The 23,330-nt window shown below is 41.7% G+C and overlaps 1 protein-coding gene across 6 annotated transcripts in view; it reads right to left on the minus strand.

The window, feature by feature from the left end:
• The window catches only part of LOC110507596 (serine/threonine-protein kinase PAK 4), a 36,406-nt gene extending 13,305 nt beyond the window's left edge, over positions 1-23,101 (minus strand). For 2 of the 6 annotated variants that reach the window (XR_016492663.1, XM_021587683.3), the window contains exon 1: positions 4,484-4,883. The gene's annotated coding sequence lies outside the window, so the exon portion shown is untranslated. Of the gene's footprint in view, positions 1-2,012; positions 3,741-4,483; positions 4,884-22,939 lie in introns of those variants that run through there. The other 4 variants (XM_090224513.1, XM_090224514.1, XR_016492662.1 and 1 more) reach the window with 4 other exon arrangements.
• Between the last annotated feature and the right edge of the window lie 229 nt (positions 23,102-23,330).

A 23,330-nucleotide genomic window follows, 5' to 3' on the forward strand; every position in this document is an offset into this window, starting at 1 on the left:
ACCAGGTCTTTAAGAGTTTATTCGGAAGATAACTGCTCTATAAACATTATTTTATGGTGCCTCCACTTTCTAGTTAATTATCTAACTGATTAGCTTAAATCAGGTATTATTAATTTACAGAGAAATTATTTTTTAGAATAGCAGGTCATATCACTTAATCTGGCATAGATAACAAAACGACAAATGTAACAGCAATATTTAGACTTATGGATGCCACCCGTTAGATAAAATACGGAATGGTTCCGTATTTCACTGAAAGAATAGACGTTTTGTTTTCAAAATGATAGTTTCCGGATTTTACCATATTAATGACCTAAGGCTCGTATTTCTGTGTGTTATTATATTATAATTAAGTCTATGATTTGATAGAGCAGTCTGACTGAGCGGTGGTAGGCAGCAGCAGGCTCGTAAGCACTCATTCAAACAACACTTTCCTGCATTTGCCAGCAGCTCTTCGCTGTGCTTCAAGCATTGCGCCGTTTATGACTTCAAGCCTATCAACTCCAGTGATTAGGCTGGCAATACTAAAGTACTTGTTAGAACATCCAATAGGTTAATGAAATACAAATGGTATAGAGAGAAATAGTCCTATAATTCCTATAATAACCTCAATCTAAAACTTCTTACCTGGGAGTATTGAAGACTCATGTTAAAAGGAACCACCAGCTTTCATATGTTCTCATGTTCTGAGCAAAGAACTTAAATGTTAGCTTTCTTACATGGCACATATTATACTTTTACTTTTTCTTCTCCAACACTTTGTTTTTGCATTATTTAAACCAAATTGAACATGTTTCATTATTTATTTGAGACTAAATTGATTTCATTTATGTATTATATTAAGTTAAGTGTTCATTCAGTATTGTTGTATTTGTCATTATTACACATTTATATATTTTAAAGTTAAAAAAAATAAAACAATTTTTTAAATAATATATACATACATACACATATATATACATATATATATTTTTTTTATCGGCATCAGCCTTTTTTGGTCCTCCAATAATTGGTATCGGTGTTGAAAAATCATAAAATCGGTCGACGTCTACTAGAGAGCATCTCTGAAAACCATTTAATGTAGACTGACACAATCACACTGAGTGAATGTCCTTTGGCAAATGCACAGAGAGAGAAACAATCAGAGTACACAACCTACACAAGTTGACATTAGAAAATGACAATATAATTTGTAGGGAGACCTCCCTTAAAGACAAATAGCTTATACAAGTCGCAGCAATTTTCTTCAGAGACAAGAATTGTATTAGTCAGGTAATACTCTGTCTGAGGCCCCGGGACACAGGCCCCAAGCTGCAGAGAAAAATGACTTCCACCTTTCCTTCACTAGCACATTTTTCCTCTAGCGTATTTCTCTATACTCAAACACACACACACACACACCTTTTACATTCCGGATTCCTTCTCTTCCTCCTTCTCTATCCCTGAAACCAAATGCTGGGCTGCCTGCCTGCGATATACTGCCTGTTCCTGACCACGGTCCTAGATCCACCCAAGCTGCAGGGAAGGGGTGCTTGGCGAGGGGCTGAGGAATACTGCCTGACTGGCCCAGAAAGCAGAACTGACTCAACACATGTTTGAAGTGTAATGGGATCATCCACCCATCTGCACTAAACTGTACAAAAAGGGCCACAGATGAGAGGTCAACATGGGCCTTCCATTAACTATTTAAAAGCCACTACTGCTGGTCAGAGTTGAACGCACAAGTCAGCATGATGACTATATCAAATAAGGCAGCGGCTACTGACAGTACTGCTAGATCATTTAGTTGTTTACAAAAACTGCGAGATGAGTTATCGGTCTACAAAAACAGATTGAATGGGAAACATACTGAGCAGCAACCACAAAAAGTGTAAAGTGGTTTGCTGAAGTATTCAATTGCTCCTCTGAAGCCCTGTCTTAATGGAGCCAAGCAACAATGGGGGAAATAGTTCAACACAGCCAAGGAAAAATGATTATTCAATGCCAGAAGGACAAATACCATCAGAAATTACTTTAGAGATGACGAAAACAGCAACAAAACAGTGCCTTCCCCCAGGATAAGTGACTGAATGAAAGTGGAGAGCAGCACAGATCGCATGATGGAGCTCAGGCAGCAGTCTGCAGGCAGTGCACCGGTGAGACAGGTTTGAACAGGTGAGGCTCAGCTGAGAGTCGCAGCAGGTGTAGTAGCACCTCCCCCAGAAGGCCCTAGGACACAGACCTCTCTCTTCCGTGTTCTACACTTCCCCCTACGGAGAAGGTAGCAGGGGGAGCGAGAGACAGGTGTCCACGCACTCAGACTAGACAGATACAGGACAGAAAATAAGAGGCCCAGAGAAAACAAAGGATGGTCACATTTTCAAATGTATTAACTCCATTTTCTTCTTCCTGTCGGTCAGTAAAGCAGTCATAAAGCCTAGCTTATATATCACTATCATTCATGAATAATTTCCCTCTGTGTATGTAGAGAGTAGAGCTGCAACCTCCCACAAAGTGAACAAAAAACTTAAAAGTTCAAAACATGCTCTCCCCGGTTATGGAGTCCCTCACAATACATTAGCATTCTATTATGCACTGGTGAGCAGCAAGAAAGACACTTCTGTGGCAGTGGAGACCCAGATGGGTCATGGCCAGAGAGCTACTGTCTGTCCAAGCACAAGGGGTGTTCCACCAGACTCTAGGCACAGCCACGTGTGTCAAGTATGTAATGTAGCAAAGCAAAAACACCCAATTTGAGCTCTTTGATCGGTTAAAGATGGGCTCTCGGTCAAACCAGTTAACATCAAAACAATTGTGCTTAGGGCAGACCCACTCTGGATGATAAACAGTCAGGCATGAGTGACGCTGCAGCCATTAACAGGAAAACGCCTCATCATTCAGACTCCACTGTCACCACACAGACCCGGACAACGGCACGTCTACTCGTCAACTGCCTTATTCTGCCAACTCAAAATGGTTTTCCTCTTTCCCATGTAGGCATACCTCACATACAATTTTTGAACTACAACACTTGGGAGGGTAAAGGACATGTAAACACATTTCAAAAACAAAGATAGATTCAGGTGATGACTCATTTCCAGGGAGACTTAAGAGATTGTATGAAACTGTTTGAGACAGACATAGCTAATCACAAAAGCACATGTTTATGTCAGAGTCTAAGAGTACACACCTGGCTTAATGGTCTCACTATTGTTCAACATTGCAAAACCTTGTGATCATACAGGAATATGCCTATATTGTATAGTACAACACACACATGCCTTTGACATGAATCATGTCATGCCAACTATATTCATTGCATTTCTCTCTGCAATGTTCAGTGTGTTGCGCTCTCTCCTGAATGCAAAAGCAGTAGGCTGGGTCATCTCGGACACTATGCAGCCGAGTTGCACCTGGGTTCAGAGGTGATGAGGTCACACATCTTCAGGGAATTGTCTCACCTTGCCCCGCGTTACTCTGCCTGTAGCATCAATAATTCTGTCAACTTATCAGGATGTAGCCTAGTCTAGATGTTTGTGGGTGTGCTCTACTGTTACCCTCTTTCATTTGAGGTTACTGCCCAGTGTTGAGTCAGAAGTGCAAACTAACTGAATTCTTCCTCTGAGATTCGCAGATTTACAAAGTGCAATGCAAACAGTGTGACCTTGGAACCGGCCCCCAATTCCAGCCAGATTGCTTCTAGCTAGGCATCAGTCTTGCCTAGCTGTTGTTTACCAAGCCTGGTGTTGGGCTGCAATTTGCTGTAAAACAAACGAGGAGTAGGTCTGTGAGCAATTACAGTAAATGTAGGAATTAAGATAAGAATACCAGCTTCCCATACTGTGTGTCAGATCCAACTAAATTACTACTACTACACCATTGCTTTCGAGAAAAAAAAGCAAACATCAAACATATGCGTTAGGCTATAGCTTGCAAACACACTACCAAAGAGATGAAAGCTAGCCTGAAAAATATTGTTACTTCAGGGTGTAGCCTACCTCCCTCAATTTCCTGAGTGCAATCCCGTTGTTTCTGATGACTTTGACAGTTGTTTACATGTGAAGAAACACTGGAGAAGCAGTGTTTCATGATTGTTTGGCAAAATACAACTACATTAATTGAAAAATAACAGACGTCAGCAGGTTTACGAAGCAAACGTCTGGTGGGAGGAGTGAATAGATAGATACCAGATGTTACGCATGGAATACCACATGCTGGTGGTAAAGATTGTGTAGCGAGAAATCACTGCGTTTATTACTAATGTAATGGCTGTAAATAGCGAATTTGTTGGATTTGACCGCTACAATAACTTGTTTGAATAACGTGCTGGCTAATCTTATGTGTTTAGACCTCAGAAGTAAAGATGCATTTTTCAACGGAGATTACATTTCTCACGGTGGAGAAGCATTTTAGGTTAGCTTCTATTCGCTATTTTGACGTAAGAATAAGTATGAAAACAATGAATAACTACAGTAAAGCAACATGTTGGTTACGATCTACTCACCAGAATGTCTATCCAACGCGATACAATCCAATTGATATCATTTCACGGTCACGCATGAGAACAAACGTGGAAAAAAATTATCCTGGCAGCCTCGCTCTGTGAGAAGACTCCCCAGGAGTGAGATAAAGAAGTTCATTTCCGCAGCGTTTCAAATCGATAAAGAGCTGCGGTTAGTGCACACGCCGTATTTAGCCAAAGGCACATTTATGACAGAACGAGTTATAAATAACTTAATCCGAAACAGAACTGTAAATCTCTTAGAAGATCAATTTTGTCGCATTCCGATGGTTTCACAAATGCTGGCCAGTATCATGACGTCACCGGGAAAAGGGGGTAAAAAGAGTCACGTCAGACTCTTTCAAATCCAGGAACGCCTACTGCCTTTAGCTGTGGTGTGTCTGTTCAATGATCATAACTTCGAACTATTCATTGTGGTTGAAAAGCAAGACAAATCATTCTCGATATTATTATCTATTATATGACACGACCAAACTGAAAACTTGACTCACTTTGCCACAGTAGTGGGAAACTGGAATGTTCAACTACTGGTAAATACTAATGTACTCGCTTATTTATTATAGCACTGTTTTATGAAGGCTTTAAATGGCGTCTTGTGAAATACCCAGCGACTGCTAATTTGAACAGGATTGTAAACGGATGAACACAAGCAAACAGTAAAGAGAAATGCCTCTCAGGGAACAAAAACATGCATAGTAGCTTCCTCAATCAAAACTGTTCATAGTGTAAGCAAACGTAAACAAATAATGCTGATGAAGCAAATGTCACCAAGGAGATTTGTAATGATCCCCTTTGACATCCATCATAATGAGTTGCTGCTAATGTGCAAGGGAATACAGTATGCTATAAATAAGGGTTGGAACAGAAGTAGTTTTCCAATCGTTTCGTTCTGAACAGAACCCCTATTTATTTTGTTCCGTTCCACTGTACTTTGATAAAATATTGGTTTTACTTGATTACTATTATTTAATTCCAAGTCAAATTATCAATATAGAGCTGCTGCCTATGCTCTCTGACAAAATCACTGTCAGTAGTTCTTAAAATAATGCCTTATTTACTTTTATGACTGCTGAATACCGACCATCAATCACTTATATCATGTATTTTCAGGCTCGCGAAGCAACTGCTTCGATTCCTCTCCATCTTGTGCGTTCTCTCTTCTCTCTGTCTCGGTGTCTGCTCCACACAGACCGGACAAGTTTAAGCGGGTGCCCAATGGATTATGGTCATTGTAATTAATTACCAAGTATTCTGCACTACACTATGTAGAATATTGGCCTGTTGGAAACTACAACTCCCTACTACATCGCACAGTTCAGGCTTCATCTAATTTATCTCTACATACACTACACACAACACTCACAGAAGGAAAAAAAATGTAATCCCAAATAAATTGACCAAAGTTAATCAATTAGTTGTTTAAATAATGAAAATATTAAATGTTGGTTAATAGCTCAGCACTATTGTTTACATGCGCGATGGTTAGAAAAGTATAGGGCGGTGGCCTCCCGGGTGGTGCAGTGGTCAAGGGCGCTGTGCCACCAGAGACTTTGGGTTCGCGCCCAGGCTCTGTCGCAACCGGCCGCGACCAGGAGGTCCGTGGCGCAACGCACAATTGGCCTAGTGTCGTCCGGGTTAGGGAGGGCTTGGCCTGTAGGGATATCCTTATCTCATCGCGCACCAGCGACTCCTGTGGCGGGCTGGGCGCAGTGCACGCTAACCAAGGTTGCCAGGTGCACAATGTTTCCTCCGACACACTGGTGCGGCTGGCTTCCGGGTTGGATGCGCGCTGTGTTAAGAAGCAGTGCGGCTTGGTTGGGTATCGGAGGACGCATGACTTTCAACCTTCGTCTCTCCCGAGCCCGTACGGGAGTTGTAGCGATGAGACAAGATAGTAGCTACTAAACAATTGGATACCACGAAATTGGGGAGAAAAAGGGGTAAAATTCAAAACAAAAACAAAAAAGTATAGGGCGCAAGATGTGACAAATTTTGCAGGTTGAGAGAAGGTGGAGGCGGCTAGGCTTGAAGCGCTGGCATTTTATTGCATGCATTAGCTATCTGAATTAGGCCCACATAATTATACCTATGGAGGAGCAGCTTCTATGGAGGAACTTTGATTATCTCTGAACTTCCAAGAGTTGGCTTAACGTTGGACCAATGCTACCTAGCTAACAAGCGTGTGTGGGCAAAAGCCACCAGAATTCAAAACAGAATACCTTTTTGTAGTTAACAAATCCAATGTGAAACATAACTATTGTATCCGTAACTAGCATTGAAAAATGTAATCCATTCTTCTACATTAAAAATCTGTATTAATTTCTGAAATCCCGCTGAAATGTCAGTAGGTTACAGTATGCTTCGGAGGGGGAGGAGCAGGTAGTTTACACACAAAGATTTTTAGCCGGCAGACAGACACTGGAATACGTTTCTAGTGACAGAGTGAGGGCTTTGCATATTATTGCGTTGTGGGACTGAATTTTTTTCTCTCCGTAATGTAAAAAAAAAAACTTTATTAACCGACTTCTATCCGTTAAAAATAAAGGTTATGTTCTGGAACAGTATTGATCACTTTTCTTTCTTAGCTCCGATTCTGTTCCTCTAAAAATTTTTTTTTACCGTTTTCTGTTCTGTTCCCCGTACTGGGTCCAACCCCTGACTATAACATAGTAACACCAGGAGTGTAAGGATGTTCTCACTTGGTCCCTTTCAGACAATTTTTTTGTTGGGTGAACACTCAAACTCAGATCCCTCAAAAATGACCAACCGAACTGAAAATAGCAAACCGAACTGAGACCATTGAGAGATTTGAGTTAGGTTTGCTTGAATTTTGTGATCCGGTTCCTTTTTTAAGGCCAACATGCACCACCCACTAGACTACTAGTGCAACACCGTTTCCCCTGCCATAAACCCTCATATTAGTACCACAGAAGAGAGAATATGGTTTGCAGAAAAAACATGTTGTTTTTGGGATATTAAATAGCGATTTCCAAGGATGCACAGAAATTCCAAAATTGAGTTTTTAGTTCAAAATATGCTAAGAAAACTTCATAATCTGTTTATTCAACTGTGGGGTTTGAAGTGTGAGAAGACAACATACTTGGTTAGAATCACAACATAAGAGCTAGAATAGATTTTCTATCCTAAAGGTAGGGTGTTAGTTGACGCAACAAATGATGGACGCTCTGCGATAATTCTACAAAAAGCAGCAGGAAACAAATCCATTTTCACTAAATGTCAATGTGGTCGTCAAAATATGCAGTGGTGTAAATCAAACTAGTACTTCAAAGTATTTTTACTTATCTGCACATTACTATTTATATTTGACACATTTTACATCACTACATTCCTAAAGAAACAATGTACTTTTACATTTTCTCTGATCCCCAAAAGTACTCATTACATTTTGAATGCCTAGCAGCACAGGGAAATGGTCCAATTCACACCCTTATCAAGAGAACGTCCCTGGTCATATTGCCTCTAACCTTGTGGACTCACAAAACACAAATGCTTAATTTGTAAATTATGTCTGAGTGTTGGAGTGTGCCCCTGGCTATCCATAAATAGATACAAGAGAATTGTGCCGTCTGGTTATATAAGGAATAAGAAACAATCTATACTTTTACTTTTGATACTTAAGTATATTTTACCAATTACATTTACCTTTGACTTAAGTATATTTAAAACCAAATACTTTTAGACTGACTCAAGTAGTATTTTACTGGGTGACTTTCACTTGAGTCATTTTCTATTAAGGTATATTTTACTCAAGTATGACAATTGAGTACTATTCCCACCACTGAAATTATATAATAAATAATTTGAAAACATGAATATGGCAGTTGTAACCAATGTCTAAAAATCCCAATACTGTAAGTTATTAAAATTTACACGACATGAGCCCAAATGTAACGCAACTGCCATGCTAAGAACTTTCAACACTGCGACAGCCAAATTTGTGAAAACTGAAATCGGTGTGTATATATATTCTCTTGGCAGAAGGTATTCCTCAACCTACTAGAGTAAGATCGATGTGACATTGTATAGCAAAGTCCTGAGGGTGTTTCACAGTCATTAGAGGTCCTTGGACTGAAATGCGAGGTAAAACTTTTTGGGGGGCTCATTTAAATGTAAAAAAATTCAGAGACAAAAAAAGAAAAAAAAGTTACAAAGTAGAGCTTTGCAGCTATGTTTTGATGTATGGGTTGTCAGGGACTGGGCCAAATTCACATTCCGCCAACCCCATTGATAATGAGTGCTAGCTTGCTAGCTGTGTAGGAGTGGTTGACGCTGTTCGCTGAGGCAACAGTGGTGCGAGGCAGCGCTGAGCGGAATTGGCTGTATTGTGCCAGTGGAGAATTTTGTGATTAATGGTTTTATCCTTTAATTGAAAACTACCAGAATTATGTGGCTACAGCCCCTTAAAAATGACAAAAACATAGCTAAATACCAGCTAATTGAAAATGTTTCCCATCTTGCTGTGCAGCTGGCAGCTCACTGACCGTCTCATCTGAGCCTAGGCTAATTGTTTCCCAACACTAGAGTAACTCAACACCAAAAACAACATTATAATGTAACCAAACTCAGGTGTAGGCCTACCTAAGTACATTGCCTTGAGAAAGTATTCACAGCCATTTACTTTTTCCACATTTTGTTGGGTTACAGTCTGAAATTAAAATGAATTAAACACAATACCCCAAAATGTCAAAGTAGAATTATGTTTTCACAAATGAAAAGCTGAAATGTCTTGAGTCAATATGTATTCAACAGCTTTGTTATGGCAAGCCTAAATAAGTTCAGGAGTAAAAATATGCTTAAGAAGTCACAAGTTGCATGGACTCACTCTATTCAATAACAGTGTTTAACATGATTTTTGAATGACTACCTCATCTCTGTACCCCACACACACAATTATCTGTAAAGTCCCTCAGTCGAGCAGTGAATTTCAAACGTAGATTCAACCAAAGATCAGGAAGATTTTCAAATGCCTCGCAAAGAAGGGCACCTATTGGTAGATGGGTACAAATTTGAAAAAAAAGAGTAGACATTTAATACACCTTTGAGCATGGTGAAGTTTACACTTTGGATGGTGTTATCAATACACCCAGTCACTGCAAAGATACAGGCGTCCTTCCTAACTCAGTTGCCGGAGAGGAAGGAATCCGCTCAGGGATTGTGCCATGCGTCCAATGGAGACTTTAAAACAGAGTTTAATGGCTGTGATAGGAGAAAACTGAGGATGGATCAACAACATTGCAGTTACTCCACAATACTAACCTAAATGACAGAGTGAAAAGAAGGAAGCCTGTACCGAATACAAATATTCCAAAACACGCATCCTGTTTGCAAAAAGGCACCAAAGTAAAACTGCAAAAAATTGGGGAAAGAAATTAACTAAGTACTGAAAACAAATAATTGCATTTGGTCCGAATCCAATTTAACAGATCACTGAGTACCATTTCATATTTTCAAGCATGGTGGTGGCTGCATCATGTTATGGGTATGCTTGTTATGGGCAAGGGAGTTTTTGATAAAGAAACTGAATAGGTCTAAGCACAAGCAAAATCCTACAGGAAAACCTGGGTTAGTCTGCTTTCCAACAGACACTGGCCAAATATACACAAGTTGCTTACCAAGACAACATTCAATGTTCCTGAGTGGCCTAGTTAATTTTGTCTTAAAAATCAGCTTTACAATCTATTGCAACACTTGCAAATGGGTGTCTAGCAATGATCAATCAGCTTGAAGAATTAAAAAAATATTAATGTGCAAATATTGTTCAATCCAGGTGTGCAAATCTCAGACTCATAAAGGCTCAAAGCTGTAATCGCTGCCGAAGGTGATTCTGACATGCATTGACTCAGGGGTGTGAATACTTATGAATATTAGTTATTTCATTTAATACATTTGCAAACATTTTTAAAAAAAACATGGTTTTCACTTTGTCATTTTTTTGGTATTGTGTGTAGACGGATGAGAGAAAAAAATGTAATCCATTTTTAATTCAGGCTGAAACAAAATGTGGAAGAGGTGGCGGATGGTCTCTGCCACCTCATCAGGCGGAGACCAACTCCTGGACAGTCTGTGGTGCAACGTGGCATTGGTGGATGGAGCGAGACATGATATCCCGGATGTGCTCAATTGGATTCAGGTCTGGGGAACGGGCGGGCCAGTCCATAGCGTCACCTACATGAGGTCTAGCATTGTCTTGCATTAGGAGGAACCCAGGGCCAACCGCACCAGCATATGGTCTCACAAGGGGTCTGAGGATCTCATCTCGGTACCTAATGGCAGTCAGGCTACCTCTGGCGAGCACGAGGGCTGTGCGGCCCCCCAAAGAAATGCCACCCCACACCATGACTGACCCACCACCAAACCGGTCATGCTGGAGGATGTTGCAGGCAGCAGAACGTTATCCACGGCGTCTCCAGACTCTGTCACGTGCTCAGTGTGAACCTGCTTTCATCTGTGAAGAGCACAGGGCGCCAGTGGCAAATTTGCCAATCTTGGTGTTCTCTGGCAAATGCCAAACGTCCTGCACGGTGTTGGGCTGTAAGCACAACCCCCACCTATGGACATTGGGCCCTCATACCACCCTCATGGAGTCTGTTTCTGACCGATTGAGCAGACACATGCACATTTGTGGCCTGCTTGAGGTCATTTTGCAGGACTCTGGCGGTGCTCCGCCTGCTCCCCCTTGCACAAAGGCGGAGGTAGCGATCCTGCTGCTGGGTTGTTGCCCTCCTACGGCCCCCTCCACGTCTCCTGATGTGACTGGCCTGTCTCCTGGTAGCGCCTCCATGCTCTGGACACTACGCTGACAGACACAGCAAACCTTCTTGCCACAGCTCGCATTGATGTGCCATCCTGGATGAGCTGCACTACCTGAGCCACTTGTGTGGGTTGTAGACTCCGTCTCATGCTACCACTAGAGTGAAAGCACCGCCAGCATTCAAAAGTGACCAAAACATCAGCCAGGAAGCATAGGAACTGAGAAGTGGTCTGTGGTCACCACCTGCAGAACCACTCCTTTATTGGGGGTGTCTTGCTAATTGCCTATAATTTCCACCTGTTGTCTATTCCATTTGCACAACAGCATGTGAAATGTATTGTCAATCAGTGTTGCTTCCTAACTGGACAGTTTGATTTCACAGAAGTGTGATTGACTTGGAGTTACATTGTGTTGTTTAAGTGTTCCCTTTATTTTTTTGAGCAGTGTAGTAACCCTGCTTTTTGTTCATGAACTTGTAATCCCAGTTACTCTGTTACCACACCTGGTGTGTGCACTTTGCCCCTCAGTGTAGACTCCCAGTTCTGCATAAAACAGCAATATATGTTAACATAAACCCATTTAAATTCAGGTGGTTAACATGCTGTATTTTATAATTCCAATGAAGCAATTATCATATTATTACACATCTCATTTGCATAAAGTAGTATTAAACGTTTTCTAATTTCATAACTTGTTTCAAATTGTTACAAACTCTGTTGTTTTGCATAAAGCATGACAATGTGTTAATATGACCACCCTACCTTAAATGATCGGGCTTAAGTTCATGCATATTAAGTGGCTAATTTACATAATTTCATAAAGATTTTATATCAAATCAAATTTTATTTGTCACATACACATGGTTAGCAGATGTTAATGCGAGTGTAGCGAAATGCTTGTGCTTCTAGTTCCGACAATGCAGTAATAACCAACAAGTAATCTAACTAACAATTCCAAAACTACTGTCTTGTACACAGTGTAAGGGGATAAAGAATATGTACATAAGGATATATGAATGAGTGATGGTACAGAGCAGCATAGGCAAGATACAGTAGATGGTATCGAGTACAGTATATACATATGAGATGAGTATGTAAACAAAGTGGCATAGTTAAAGTGGCTAGTGATACATGTATTACATAAAGATGCAGTAGATGATATAGAGTACAGTGTATATACGTATACATATGAGATTAATAATGTAGGGTATGTAAACATTATATTAGGTAGCATTGTTTAAAGTGGCTAGTGATATATTTTACATCATTTCCCATCAATTCCCATTATTAAAGTGGCTGGAGTTGAGTCAGTGTGTTGGCAGCAGCCACTCAATGTTAGTGGTGGCTGTTTAACAGTCTCATGGCCTTGAGATAGAAGCTGTTTTTCAGTCTCTCGGTCCCAGCTTTGATGCACCTGTACTGACCTCGCCTTCTGGATGATAGCGGGGTGAACAGGCAGTGGCTCGGGTGGTTGTTGTCCTTGATGATCTTTATGGCCTTCCTGTGACATCGGGTGGTGTAGGTGTCCTGGAGGGCAGGTAGTTTGCCCCCGGTGATGCGTTGTGCAGACCTCACTACCCTCTGGAGAGCCTTACGGTTGTGGGCAGAGCTGTTGCCGTACCAGACGGTGATACAGCCCGACAGGATGCTCTCGATTGTGCATCTGTAGAAGTTTGTGAGTGCTTTTGGTGACAAGCCAAATTTCTTCAGCCTCCTGAGGTTGAAGAGGCGCTGCTGCGCCTTCTTCACGATGCTGTCTGTGTGAGTGGACCAATTCAGTTTGTCTGTGATGTGTATGCCGAGGAACTTAAAACTTACTACCCTCTCCACTACTGTTCCATCGATGTGGATAGGGGGGTGTTCCCTCTGCTGTTTCCTGAAGTCCACAATCATCTCCTTAGTTTTGTTGACGTTGAGTGTGAGGTTATTTTCCTGACACCACACTCCGAGGGCCCTCACCTCCTCCCTGTAGGCCGTCTCGTCGTTGTTGGTAATCAAGCCTACCACTGTTGTGTCGTCCGCAAACTTGATGATTGAGTTGGAGGCGTGCGTGGCCACGCAGTCGTGGGTGAACAGGGAGTACAGGAGAGGGCTCAGAACGCACCCTTGTGGGGCCCCAGTGTTGAGGATCAGCGGGGAGGAGATGTTGTTGCCTACCCTCACCACCTGGGGGCGGCCCGTCAGGAAGTCCAGTACCCAGTTGCACAGGGCGGGGTCGAGACCCAGGGTCTCGAGCTTGATGACGAGCTTGGAGGGTACTATGGTGTTGAATGCCGAGCTGTAGTCAATGAACAGCATTCTCTTATATGAATCATCCCTATGTTCTACATCAACCCTGAAAATGTCATAATATTTTGACCACTATATAAAACATTGGACTTAAACGTGTTGAAATTAAGAATTCAGACAAGATGATTTGCTGCCTTTTTTCAGGGATTATCATTGACCTGTCCATTACCTTTTTGACCTTTTCTGTTCATGTGAAAATAATATCAGCAATGGTAAATCCTAACCTCAAACTAAAGTGTTCTGTGTCCTGATACGCTAATCTATACCATGGAATACAAGATAATACCAGAAACAACGTTTGATTTTGACCCCTAACACTATGAAAGGGGAAGGAGCCTACATTTTCAATTACAACATTATTTAATCTGCAGTTATTCTTCTGACATTTATTCTGTTACCAATAACATTTATATATTAATAGTATCTTCTGATTACAAATATGTCTCATAATTTAACTAAATGCAATCTATTAGATTCCAAAATGTAAGTAGATATCTAACTGTCCAATAACACATTCTGATGGAATGTCTTGTGCAATGTGAAAGCAAAGATGACTCAGACCACAAAATATTTTAAGTGAACTGTCAAAAGAGTTGAGTCCTCATTCAAAGGCAAGGGTAGCATAGATACAAAGAACAGTTTTCTATATGTGAAAACACCCTAACAATACAGTGTGAATGTGAATGGGGCTTGACATGTCAGATACTAACCAATCCAGAAGCTGGGTTCAAACAAAGCCCTTGCTGCCTTGGCCAATCCATGCAGACTTCCAGGTCTGGCCGAGGAATGTGGAAAGGTCAATGATAAAGGATGGAATGTGAGCTTTAACTGGGATACAGGAGTCAGTGCTTTGATAGCCAACACTACATCTGAAATAATCTGTCTGGACTTCATTACAGTCAACGAGAAGGGCCTCCCTAAAATTGTTGTCAAAAATACAAGCCGTTACATAGGCCAAGAAAAAGAGAGAACTATATATAATGTCACAAATTCTTATTTTCAATGATGGCCTAGGAACAGTGGGCTAACTGCCTTGTTCAGAGGCAGAATGACAGATTTTTACCTTGTCAGCTTGGGGATTCGATCTTGCAACCTTCCGGTCACTAGTCCAACGCTCCTACCACTAGGCTACCTGCCCCCCATGAGATTAACTTCCAGCTTGCAACTCAATAGTCGTAATAATGGTTCTCCTTAGTTGAGCCTGCAGGGGTTTACAAGCCAGGAAATTGCATAACGACTCTGGGGCTATTCCAACATCTTGTCAAACTAAGCTAACAAGCATGTTAGAGATATCAAATGCTGTTTCAGTTGAGAAACAAAACAATTACATTTCAAATTAGGAGAGTTCATGTAAACTTGATTGACCGATTCAGTTAAAAAGGTAGAGTCAGCAATTCACGAAGTAAACAGCCATATCAGGCTGACCTCTGCAACAACTAAGAGCAACAAGATTTGTATATATTTTTTTATGTAACTAGGCAGTGAGGCTAAACTTCTCTGCTGTTTTTGTCTGGCTGCTATCACGTTGTAGCTTAGTGATGCATACCCATACGCAGGTAATCCATAGCTGTGTTCGAATACTCTTACTAACTGCACTATTTGTGACTTGAGTACATAGTATGCTTATTGGTCATAGTATGGATATAGTTGTATGCCAAAAGTTCCCAGATGACGTACTAAATTCACCAAAATACGAAGTATACATGCAGTGGACACTATTTCCATAATGCAATTCTTCCGAAAATGGGCGTGGCTTTTTAACCTTTCAGATTTGAAGAAAAATGGTGGAAAACATGCAGCCGAAGTCGGACGAGATTGGATACAAATTCATTGATTTAATTGAACTAATTATGACAAATGATAAGTAATAAAGTAATGCCTTTTCAAATAAGTTGTTACACATTGGCTGACAATTTGTAAGCTACGCTATCCTTACAAACTGCATAGCATTACAGCAGTATGTATCGGTATGTTAGCTAGTTACCTAACGTTAGTTGGCTACTAATACATCAAACTTGCCAGACAGCAGATAGTTAATATACTAACTACCCAACATTTATTGACATGATTATTTACATAACTCTGAGCTAAGTAGTATAGTCGTGCGATTCAATGGATCTCTCCTCCGATTTCAGAGCAGTCTCGCGTAGAATAACTCATGAATTTACGAACGCTCAACACCCGTTGAATATGGCCGGTGTCAGTAAACGTTGGCAAAAAAAATTATTAAATTGTTGGTAGCAGCACAGTTAGTCACCAACTCTCTGGATAACATAAAAACAGCCTATACAGCTCTGCTAGGGTGAGTAAAATGGTCAGATTGGGTTGTTTTCTCATTTGAATCTGGAAGTAGCTAGCCAACGTTAGCCAGTTAGCTTGGGTGCTTGACTGCCGTTGAACACTTGGAAAAACCCTACTTCTCTGCCAGAGCATGCAGTGTGCTCTCTGACCACTCCCGAGAGCGAAAACACTCTGAATTGACGAACGCCCAAGGAGAACTCTGGCACTCCAGATTGAATTTACGAACACACCCGAAATCGTAACATGTTTAGCTAGTAATTTGTTATGCTAACAAGCTAGCAAAAAGTTGCATAGCAACAGCATCAACTTCCGGGAGACAGGCAAAGCGCTAGTACCCTCAACTGAAACGATACCATTCGTTTACAGTATACTAAAATGACCTAATAGTATATACTCATTAAGTATGTAGTATACAGTATGGGTATTCAAACACAGCTTATGTCACAGTATGCTATTGTGCTGCTGGGCCCAAGAACTCGTGGTCTTGGTCAGCCTCTAGAGCAGGGATGGGAAAATTCAGTCCTTGGGGGCCTGATTTATGTCACTTTCGCACCAGCCCCAGCTAACACACCTGACTACAATAATCAACTAATCAGGACCTTCAGTTTAGAATGCAATTAGCGTAATCAGCTGTGTTTGCTAGGGATGGGGGGAAAGTGTGACGCCACTCCGGCCCCTGAGGACTGGAGAGACCCATCCCTGCTCTAGAGCTCTCTCCATCTCTCCAGTGCAAACAGCAAACCACACAAAGCCTAGCAGCCCATGGAGGGCTGCACCTCAACATAGTAGGGCCACACATCACAAAAGACCTGGGAGAAATCACAGCAAACAGTACAGATGAAAAAATAAACTGTACTCGTCAACCCACAGTCTCCAATTTCAAAGAAGCTCCGTTTGGGGGAGAACATGGATGTACGAATCACATAGCTACAGCTTACACACTGTAATTGGCAAGTTAATGTCCCAGTGCATAGCCCTGTAATTAGCCTATGATATGTTACCATCATCAAAACAAAAATGAAGTCATACTGTCAAGCACTTGTATGACCACATGTAAACAAAGTCAAAGTTGGCCCCCTGGGCTAATATCTAGCTTGTGCAGAGCAGCTTGGAAATGTTGGTGTGAAATACAAAAATAAATGTATGATATTAATATAAAAATGGCAGTCAAAGCTAAGTCTTTGCTCAGTCTGCACATTCAGTGCTCTTCTTTTCATGCATACAGTGGCAGGGCCTATTCACCGGCAGGAACAAAAACACTGCCTCATTCACTTAGAATATTCCAGGGTTCTGCCTGCATAATGCAACAACACCTTTTCTTCTGGTTTTGCACCCACAATTCATTATTCTATTCTTTCATTGTGCAACAGTTAAAGCAGAGGTGAAATGCAGCCAGCCCATTACCCACAATCCCCTGCCAAGCTGTGTACACAAGACCTTTCTATTGCCAGGGAAGCAGGTCCTGGCTTGATTGTGAACCTCTCCGATTGAAACGATTACACATTGCAAACAATTCACTGCACTGTGTATAGCCTAAAGTCTACTACACTGAGCCTATATTACAGTCAGGCTGACCTACACAGAGAGGGCTTTGTTTAAGAGACATAGATGACAAGAGATTCACGATGCCATCACGGTTACCCACAGAGTGACATCAGCCTTGTCTGAAAACAACACTAGCCAGCTGCAATCACTGGTTAAAGGCAATGTAAAACTGAAATGCAGGAGAATGAGAATGTGAAGCCAGGGCTGAAGAGATGACCAGTCTACTTCACATATTCAGGACTACAGCATAATATCCTCTGGTCACTCTCCACTCAGTGAGACTAAGTTGCTCCGAAGACAGTGAGGTAGGACTCAGTGAAAGAGAAAGCGAGACAGGAATGTGCAAGCGAGGGAGAGAGAGAAGCGCTACTGATGAGAAAGTCCATTAGATTCTGTGTTTATAAAATTATAAATCAGAGAGAGAAAGTGAGTTAAAGACTGAACGAGGGATAGACTCCATCTAGTTGAAAGTTGGAAAGTGAGGCACCTCCCTGGGTCAAGGGCAGATGAAAGCATTTTCATAGCCAAATAGTGAGGCATGCTGTGAAAATAGCAGTAGCTGTGCTAAAGCCCTTCAAATGAAAAGCTGACTCCACCTTTCACCAGGGGCAGAGAGAGAGGGCCCCTAAAAAAACATGAAATAGTGCATTCAGAAGGTATTCAGACTCCTTGACTATTTACACATTTTGTTACATTAAAGCCTTATTCTAAAATTTATTAAATACATTTTCCCACTCAATCTACACACAACACCCCATAATGACAAAGCAAAAAACTTTTTTCCCCAAAAACCTGAAAAACCTTATTTACATAAATATTCAGACCCTTTGCTACAAGACTTGATATTGAGCTCACATGCATCCTGTTTCCATTGATCCTCCTACAACTTGATTGGAATCCACCTGTGGTAAATTCAATTGATAGACAGGTGTGTGCCTTCCAAAATCATGTCAATGTAAGGTCCCACAGTTGACAGTGCATGTCAGAGCAAAAACCAAGCCATGGGCTCGAAGGAATTGTCCATAGAGTTCCGAGACAGGATTGGGTCGAGGCACAGATCTGGGGAAGGATAACAAAACATTTCTGCAGTATTGTTGGAATCAAGAACAAAGTGTCAATTATTTTTAAATGGAAGAAGTTTGGAACCACCAAGACTCTTCCTAGAGCTGGTCACCCGGACAAACTGAGCAATCGGGGGAGAAGGGCCTTGGTCAGGGAGGTGACCAAGAACAGAGTGGTCCCTGACAGTGCTCTTGAGGTCCACTGTGGAGATGGAAGAACCTTCCAGAAGGACAACCATCTCTGCAGCACTCCACCAATCAGGCCTTTATGGTAGAGTGGCCAGGCGGAAGCTACTCCTCAGTAAAAAGCAAATGACAGCCCGCTTTGAGTTTGCCAAAAGGCACCTAAAGGACCCTCAGACCATGAGAAACAAGATTCTCTGGTCTGATGAAACCAAGATTGATCTCTTTGGCCTAAATGCCAAGCATCACGTCTGGAGGAAACCCTTGCGCCATCCATACAGTGAAGCATGGGTTGCAGCATCATGCTGTGGGGATGTTTTTCAGCAGCAGTGACTGGGAGACTAATCAGGCTTGAGGGAAAGTTGAACAGAGCAATGTAGAGAGAGATCCTTAATGAAAACCTGCTCCAGAGTGCTCAGGTCCTCAGACTGGGGCAAAGGTTGCCCTTCCAACAGGACAACGACCCTAAGCACACAGCCAAGACAATGCAAAAGTGGCTTCAGGACAAATCTCAATGTCCTTGAGTTGCCCAGCCAGAGCCTGGACTTGAACCTGATTGAACATATCTGGAGAGACCTCAAAAGAGCTGTGTAGCGACACTACCCAGCCAGCCTTACAGAGCTTGAGAGGATCTGCAGAGAAGAATGGGAGTAACTCCCCAAGTACAGGTGTGCCAAGCTTGTAGAGTCATACCCAAGAAGAGTAGAGGCTGTAATCACTGCCAAAGGTGCTTCAAAATATTGAGTAAAGGGTCTGAATACTTATGTAAATATGATGATATTTCAGTTACATTTTAAAAAATGTAAAAAAATCTGTTTTTGCTTTGGCATTATGGGGTACTGTGTGTAGATTGATGAGGAAAAAATACTTTTAGAATAAGGCTAACGTAAGAAAATGAAAAAAGTCAAGGGGTCTGAATACTTTTCGAATGCACTGTAAGTAGGCCTACAGGGTCTGGATTAGCGAGTAGGGGGAGAAAAAAAACACCACATTATCAGCTAGCCTACATTACTTTGGTAGCTAAAATGATGAGAAGATGTCACACAATGGCCATTAACATCTGAACATACACTGGAAGTCTGGTTTTGGGCCTAGTCTATGCCCTACATGTTCAGGTTTAACTTATCCACACGTTCGTAAGTGGTATACAAACGTGACCAATGAAAGCATATAAGTCATCCTCTATAAATCAGCACTAGAGGCAACTCATGCCTCCTATTTCTCTGTCTGATTTATTCAGCTGTGTTTTTCTCCCCTATAGAGGCAATCGTAGGGCTCAGATCAAAAGAACGACAACATGCCACCCGTGATCATGTGAAACCAGTGTGGCTGCAGCCTCTGATCTAGGGTGTCTCCACTACAACCCCACGCTGCTGCACCACTCCGCTCTCTACTAAAAGGGGATTTATGCAGGCAGAAAAAAGGGAAATGAGAGACGGGGCTAATTGAAGCCTCCTGTTAAGAGTTACAATTATAAGCCTAACTATCAGTGACCTGAATGGTCTGGACATGGAGTTCTCTGAATAACCACCACCAAAAAAATACATCTGAGAGCACAGAGCAGTAATAAAACAGCTTTTCTACTGACCACCAGCGAAAGCATAGGCCAGGCGTCCTAGAATTAGCTTCTTATTTTATTCGCTTCCTTGCCAAACTCTCAGAATTTATGGGGCAAAATTAGCCTATGCCACACAAAAATGCTTATCAGAAACGTGTTGGTTCTGATAAATAGCCACCTATCACAGCGGTTGTCGGTGAACAAACTAAAACAGCCAGTCTGTTTCTGGGCAGTGTGTAGATACCCTGTCAATGTCCTAACAGCACAAAACCGAAGAGCTTAATCATTTGACACATAGCCTAGGTGGTGGAGCACACTAGTCATGACTATTCCAAAACCCCTTACAGCTTATCACTCACTGTCTGTTGATCTCGAGCACCCATCCCTAACAAACAGAGATGGCTTGGTGCTACAGATTGAGTTCTTGGGGGTGACTGGATGTAGTGTAGGTCTTTGAGTGGGTAGAGTGCAGGGGTTCCGTCTGTGTGACCCTCAGCAGTACTCAGACATGCCAGGAATGTGTGGAGTGCCCAGCACTGATTGCACAACCCTGCTTACTTGCACCCTGTCACATCAGCACTATACACTTATCAGCTGCTAAGTCTCAAAGTAAGGATGGAAAAAAAAGAGGGGGGGGGGGGGGGGTCTCCACTTGGCACTTACATGCAACTTCTGCTATCAGAATACGAAGATCCCATTGAAAAGACTGGTATAGACTCAAAAAGGCGCTAAGTGGTCTGATTGTGTTCAGATCCGGCTGACCATTTCAGGAGGTAGTCAGGGATGCATTGTGTGCAGATTTCTCCTTAGTCTAGACGCAAATCAGGCTTCTCGAAAGCGCATACTGTGGGCAACATCATCAGCACTCCTCCCACAAGTCTCCAGAAAACCCGTGTTTTGGGACTGAGAGGCACCTTTTCATTGTAATATGTGAGGAATGTGTCTGCTGGCATCATAAATGCTACCCAGGAAGCTATTATTTAGAAGGGAAAAAAAGGTGTTTGGCAAGAGTTATGCTAACCGGTTTGCAATCCCTTTAGCGTTGCTTGCTAGCTAGCTACAAAGGTTAGCTAATGCCATCAGTTGTTATGTTATCATATTTAGCCTATTCCACCATTTGTAGAATGTATACTGCCATTTGAATATAAACTCAGCAAAAAAAGAAAAGTCCCCTTTTCAGGACCCTGTCTTTCAAAGATAATTCAGAAAAATCCAAATAACTTAGATAGATCTTCATTGTAAAGGGTTTAAACACTGTTTCCCATGCTTGTTCAATGAACCATAAACAATTAATGAACATGCACCTGTGGAACAGTCGTTATGACACTAACAGCTTACAGACGGTAGGCAATTAAGGTCAGTTATGAAAACTTAGGACACTAAAGAGGCCTTTCTACATACTCAAAAACAGCAAAAGAAAGATGCCCAGGTTCCCTGCTCATCTGTGTGAACATGCCTTAGGCATGCTGCACGGAGGCATGAGGACTGCAGATGTGGCCAGGGTAATAAATTGCAATGTCCGTACTGTGAAACGCCTAAGACAGCGCTACAGGGAGACAGGATGGACAGCTGATCGTCCTCGCAGTGGCAGACCACATAACAACCCCTGCACAGGATCGGTACAGGGCTAGAGTTCAGGATTTCATAGATCAGATAAATAATAATTAGGTGAGTGCTTACATTTGTCCTATGTCACATGTACAAATGTGTATTGTGTGTGAATTAGACATTTGTTTTGCATATCCCACTGAGACACCGTCTGGGTATGGGGTCACGGCCAGGGAACAGCCATTATTGATGGCGACCCTGGAGCAATGAAGGTTAAGTGCCTTGCTCAAGGGCACAGACAGATTGTTCACCTAGTCGGCTCGGGAACTCGAACCAGCGACCTACGTACGCTCTGAACCCCTAGGCTACCTGCAGACCTGTTCTTCTTACAATACATTAAATTAGGCCATAATAGAAGGCCTGAATTCTTCAGTAGAGCAAATAGCTAGAATAGACTGCATCTAACAAAGGTTAGAACCTCAAATCTCGACTTTCCAAACAAAGTAATTGCTCCTCCTAGTCCTACTACACTAACGTTACAGCAGAGACAACGCACATCCCTTAGCTCCCCTAGACTTTAGGGCGTGTTTGAATCGTTAGAGGTAGCTAACAAAATCATTGTTTCTCAGCATTACAGCTATAGTACTTTGAGGTGCAAGGTTTCTAGCTATAGCAGTGGATTACTAACTAACTTTAACCAAGGTAATGTTAGTTTACCAGTTGGATATGTCAGCTCACTAAACTAGCTTAGAGGTTGTTATTGGCTGCTAGCTAGTTATAGTAGCTGTACATGTTTACAATAAGAGTAACCTAACGTTATAGTAGCTGCTATATTTTTACAATAAAAAGAGTAGCCTAACGTTAGTTATGGTAGCTGTATATTTTTACAATAAGAGTAGCCTAACGTTAGCTCTTGTGACTCATTTCACTGGGTTAGCTGGGTTTCCCGATCCATCATCAATTACTTTATTACATAAAGGTACTCTTATTCTAGAAAAGTCCGTTTTTTGTTCACTAGCCAAACTATCCAAACAATTTCACTTTAGCTAGCCACTTGTTAGCTAGTAGTAATGGTAGCAACCAGCTAGCTAGCTTAACTTAGTTTGGGCTGGCTAAGATGGATAGCTAGCTAACAGTAGGCGCAGCTGAATGAATGAAATAAATGATTAGTGTCATAATTACCTTAAATTTCCTTCGTGCACCGCTTAAATTGCGATAGTTTATTGATTCGCTTAATAAAAGAAGCTGTCCAAAATTCAGTAGCATTAGACGAAGTCTCACTTTCTTGTCGCCATGTTGAGGCTGCTGGTGGTAACACTACATCCGGGGAACTGCTACGACTACAAGCTCGAGCTCCGTAGCAACCAATACAATCATGCTGATTGATTGACTTATTGATATATTTGATTTGACTGATATGACATCAGGAACCGTTCACTAACCGTTCACTTTGCCAAAATCACAGTTGGTTTAACACTAAAAGGAGGGTAATGACTAGGGAGTTCAGCATGGTTGCCCCAGAGCCATTTATGTATCTAAATATACTGCTCTGGGTAACCCCATAAATGCAACT

The sequence above is a fragment of the Oncorhynchus mykiss genome, chromosome 27, assembly GCF_057628025.1.
Source record: "Oncorhynchus mykiss isolate SJ-2025 chromosome 27, ASM5762802v1, whole genome shotgun sequence".
NCBI lineage: Eukaryota > Metazoa > Chordata > Actinopteri > Salmoniformes > Salmonidae > Oncorhynchus > Oncorhynchus mykiss.